Source organism: Spea bombifrons, chromosome 1 (genome assembly GCF_027358695.1).
Source record: "Spea bombifrons isolate aSpeBom1 chromosome 1, aSpeBom1.2.pri, whole genome shotgun sequence".
Classification (NCBI taxonomy): Eukaryota; Metazoa; Chordata; class Amphibia; order Anura; family Pelobatidae; genus Spea; species Spea bombifrons.
Window position 1 is genome coordinate 11,599,706 of NC_071087.1, and position 5,837 is coordinate 11,605,542.

Below are 5,837 nucleotides of genomic sequence, written 5' to 3' on the forward strand. Positions count from 1 at the left end.
TCCCAACCCGCATTACCCTGACAAACTGATTAGGATGGATCAGTCGTGTAAAACCTTATCTAGGTAGCTACGGGAAGCAAAATACTGACCTGGTGTAAATAGTGTCTCTTTTTATATATAAACTAACGCATTGGCGTCGCAATGTCCATAGAACGACCCCATGGATTCAAGAGGTGGGATATATCACACTTATCACGCACAGAGGTCTGCTGGTTGTCCCGTTGACCGAATGTGTGAGCCACCGCCTGGTAACATGCATGAAGAAGAATACTTTGGTCGTGCGCTTGGATGTGGCCAAATCTCTGAACCAACCTTGACCCATTCTGTGATGTTCCGCTGATGTCATTTTTTTTTCAAGCCAGCAGACAAATCTAGTTCTATTTTAACTATGAGCCCGTTTGTAAGATATTGTATATTTTAATAACGCATTCAACTCTCCGAATCTGCTCGTCAAGACGGCTGAAAACTGGGGCCACCAACCTCAACGGGTCTTGAAGTCATTTTGGCTTTCCTGTTAATTTATGCTAATGATGTCATCCAAGGATAACAGAGGCTAATGCGACCTTGGAAATATACTTGTATATTGTGAATTACGCTTGTAAACACCAAACCTAAACCTGTAAAAAAAAAAAAAATTCTATTTTTAGCAAAGGACTATATGGCGCTCCGTTATCCCCCGAACCGAATAATGTACAGAACCGCAGTGGAACTCTCCTTGTAAATCTATTAGCTTTAATGATAATAGAATTCCGAGTTATTTTATGCAAACAGCAATGCAAAGCAGATTAGGCACGTGTCTGTACTTTGGATGGATGTACAGCGCTTGCCACCGGCTCTATACCCCACGTTACGGCTTGTCCTCTCCTGAAATGTATACATTTTTGTACATTGTTTGGATATAGATTTTGCATGAAATAGGTATTTTGATCACATCGTAGTTTCTTAACGCAAAAGAAAAAGCTTAAAAATATTTACAAATGCATTTTGGTTTAAGACTAAACAGTTTTAGAAGTAGTTTAATTTTAGAGAATGTGTAAAAAGATTATTATATGTGTAGTAAAAAAACATATATATATAAATGTGTATATATATATATATGTATGTATATGTATATATGTGTGTATATATATATATGTATGTGTATATATATATATATGTATGTGTATTTATATGTATGTATATATATATATATTACACCCATATACTGTGGTCTTTGGGCATTGGCGCATTGAGTGGTCCCCAGACGCTGGTTAATTTGAAGTTGTATAACCAGAGAATCAGTTTTCTCACCGGTTACCTAATAAGAAAACTGTGACATTTAACTTAAAACTGATTGTGTGCCGCTAGCCACAGACCCACACGACATACACCGAATGTGTATACGCCGTAGCACTTGCCTACTGATACTACTGCGTGAAATGGCAAGGACTCTAACGCACTTCTGCGTACTTTACTAACACGGGAATATGTTCGCGGGAGATATATATACATGATTTTAGATTCTGCTTATAATAATAATATAAGTGCAGGATTTTCTACCCCTGGGCTCAGACGCCTGAGAAAGATAGCGAAAGATAGCGAAAGATAGCGAAAGATAGCGAAAGAGGGCGAACTTCAACAAATGGGACAACACTACAAAGAAATGTTGCGCTAGAACACACATTGGGATAGAGTCACGGAGACATCAAATAAAAATTTTACCTAAATTTTGAGATATGCAAGTATTTTTCTCCTAAACAATGAAGAATGCAGATATGGGTAAATGTAAAAAGGGTAAAAACGAGGTATTTAAAGTATCTGAATTGATGTTTGTAAATATATCCCCTGCAGTATTTAAAATATGTGAATATGCAGGCGTGCTTCAAATTTACAATCTGGGGCTACAGGACAGTCCTATTCTATCGATTTTAATGTGACATCAAATTTGTGATATTTAAAAAAAAAAACCAAAAAACACAATTAGTCATTATCTATTAATCTCTATTGATCCATATGCTAGTAAAACAGCCAATCTTTTTGATTTCCTTCCAGAAAAAAAGAAAAAAAAATCTCTAAAGAAAATGTATTGCAAAAATAGGTTTTCTTAAAATTGTTGAGATTTTTTTCTTATACAAAATTAACAATATGCATACAACAAACCCAAGAAGACGCTTTATTGCACTGATACTTTCTAGAGCTATTAATATGTTGTACAACATAAACAACGCAACAATGGTGGTTGTGTAGAAAAGGTTAGCATTTAAAATGGGGCAACCAAAAAAGCGCAATGCCGACGTGATGAAGACCTTTTGAAAGCTTTTTATGCATAACCACCACTGGATTTTTTTTGTGATGTTCTGTGGTCCATCCCAATGTGAAATCAAATTATTCGCTTGTCCTAAAGTTAAGAGCCCATAGAAAAACACAGACGCATGCCTGCTAACCCTCGGAGCTTGCCAGGCCTCGGGGTGGCTGTATTTATCTCTGGGGGGGTGTTTAGCCCACTCTCCACCTGGGATCCGCCCACTCTCCCACCTGGGATCCGCCTACTCTCCCACCTGGGATCCGTCTATTCTCCACCTGGGATCCGCCCACTCCCTGCCCCTTTACATGTGAACAAAGGGGTGGGGCTATCCCTGCCCTTTTATCTCAACCACACCCCCAACCCCTATAATTAGCAGGATATGGGGAGCTCTAGGGGGCCAGCTCTGCAAAAGTTCCTTATTCTCATCCAGCGCAAACGCTGATACTTTACTAATTCGCTGAAAAATGCAGACAATTTTAAAAAAAAATTAAAAAAGCACTAATTCTATAAACTATGCCCAAACTCTGGCCATATGTTAATAATATATCACTTGTCAGAGTTCCTGGATTTCAGACAGGGTTGTACATAGTCTCCTCCAGCTGCGCTCGCATGAATTCTGCGCTCAAAAGCATAAAAACATTGTATATATGACTAATGTACAGAATAATCGGCTATTATACAATAGGACTATTACAATCAAAACATTATTCTAATGTTCTATCCATGCACATATACAGACACACTATATATATATATATATATATAAATATATATTTATATATATAATGTGTGTGTGTATAACATATGTGTCCATAGGAAACTCATTTATGTACAGGTGTGAATAAACTATGCTTAATGTACATGCAAATATGTTAAACAGTTGACTGTATAGAGCTATACATAGCTATAAGTGTACAGAATATGCACATGCAGGTAGTATGTTACTGCACCCACTTGCACATGTCAATGCGCTGATCACGCTGCCTGCACTGGGTGTGTTGAATGCTCACCGTCGGGGGGCTGTTGTGCTATTTTGCATACTGGATATGGCGGTGGGTGTCGTATCATTTGTTGCCTTTGTATGTAATAAGCAAACGATGTACATTTCACCCACTTGTACTGTAACCGTGTACAGAAGGTCCTGTAATGTAAGGATTATGTACAGTGTATAGAAATCGGCAAAGTATTTTCTAGCTGCTGACAAAAAAAGAAAAGCCAGGTGGGAAATGCAAGCAGGAGAAGACAGTTTGTGCCTTTTCTTTTTACATTTGTTTTCGCTGTAGCAGTTCTTTGATCGTTGCCATATTCTTACCTTCCTAATTAGGGCAGCTTTTCCCCTTTTAAGAAAACACCTTCTTTTTAAAGGGCTGCTGATGGAGCCGAGGGGGAGGAGCATGGTGGTAGCCACACCCATCTATGCTGCGACTGTTTTGACCTAGTTCCACCCACTTCATTCCCCACCCCATTTATTCCTATGCTCCTCCCACACACCCTTTAAATGTTTTAAAGCATGTGTGCCTATAGGCACCTGGAATGTAAATCGAGCCCTGTTCCTAATTACATACTGACCGTGAGCACTTATATCTATTACATCGTTTGTGCATTGAAAATAGAGAATATGATGTTAATTTATGGTTGTTTACTTGTGAAAATATATAACAAAATAAAGTGGGTCTGTCACCTTCCCAAATACTTACCCTGCTGGGGGCATCCAACTCAACCTGCATAGTGTATTCCCCTCCCGTGTTGGAGGCATAGATGGGCATAGAGCAAGGGTGTCCAACCTGCGGCCCTCCAGCTGCTGCAGGACTACATCGCCTATACTCCTCTGCCAGCCATTGAGCTGAAAGAGCATTATGGGAGATGTAGTCCTGCAGCAGCTGGAGGGCCGCAGGTTGGACACCCCTGGCATAGAGGATAGAGATACATATTGGCGGATGGAGGACTTAAAAAAAGAAGTAGAGAGGAGAGTATAATGCATTAATCCATAATAACTAACTTAATTTCGCTAAATCCAATACGTGTTCATTGAAGTAAAGTGTTGTAAGTTTTTTGTCGGTGGTGACACTTCCACTTTATTAGTTTGTTTGGGTGCGTGATAATTGTTATGTTATAAATACACAAAGTGCTGTATATAACTGTATCGCTGATCCCAGACCATGCAATAGTCATATAACAGGCCTCAATGATCAAGTGTTATATCATGGTGCCACCTCTTGCGATTTTGACCATTTCTGGTAACACGTTCATCTTTTGTGCCTTTTATTTACCCTGCCTTTTAATTTTACAAACCAAAATCAATGTAAATACAACAGCTACTGCAATGAGCCATGCCGTTATCTGCCTCTTGTTACGTGTGAGTACTATTAAAGTACATTTGAATAATATTACTGATTTAGCAACTGGGGATGTATTAGATTTTATTAAAAAAAATCAACAAAAACAAACAAAAAAAACAACAAAATGGAAAACAGATTCCATTGCAAACTTGTGGCTCATGCCACGTGACATTTAAATAGTTGGAATACACAGAGTGTTCTTTCTGGCATTTGTGGGGTTAATATGATATCATTTCTGCCTGTATTTCTGCCTCTGCAACCCATTATTGTACATCATTTGCTGCCATTGCTAAGGAAACGTGTTTTGGGCATGCTTTCTTTCACCATATGGGGTCAGCGACCCGTTGTGCTGATCAGCCCCACTGGCTCTCAATGGGTTAAGATTGCCATGTAGTGTGCAAGAGATACCGAGGTAACAAGTATTACCTTCAGTGAATGTATTAACACTTGGCAAAGAACAATCTTCGGGAATATGGAAGTTTAAGAAGCATAGAAGCAGAATGTGACGGCCGATAAGAACGTTTGGTCCGTCTTGCCTGCCCATTTTTTCCTGATGTAAAGACTCAGACTCGGTATTTGGACTTGTCTTAGATTCATCTTTAAGATGCTCCCTGCAGGAATTGTCTCAGTCCTTCAGAAGTCAGTAATGTGTTTGGCAATGCATTGTGGGACACGATCTATAGCATGACATACAGAATATATATGTGCAAGGGGCATGACCCCCTTCTGGAAATGTATCTTCTGTTAATTGTAATCTTATGATCTAAACATCAGAACTTTGGCATTAATACACTTCTAAAGAACTTTATTGAGGGATATCAGAGCGTTTATTCTTTAGTTACTGGAGTTAGAAAATAAAACTGAAGTCTCCTTTTGTTCCTCCCCTTTGCTGCCTTTACTCAAACCAGGAAGAGTACCTAAGTACACTCACTGTGTATTGATGATCACGGCTCATACTCCCATTGATTTCAGGTGTACTTCGGTATGCTTCCTACTTTTAGAACTCCAACAGCTAAAGAACGATTTCTATGCGGTAAAATGCACCGCAGTCCATGCCAAATAAATATACATTTTCTATAGGTGGCTCCAGGTAAAGGAATGATCGCCTTACGGCAAAGCGGCACGAATGATTTCATGCGGTTTGGCGGTGTTGGTTATAAAGAATCACGTTGGGTTGTGTCTCGCGTATAGAAAGATCAGGGTTTCAAATAATT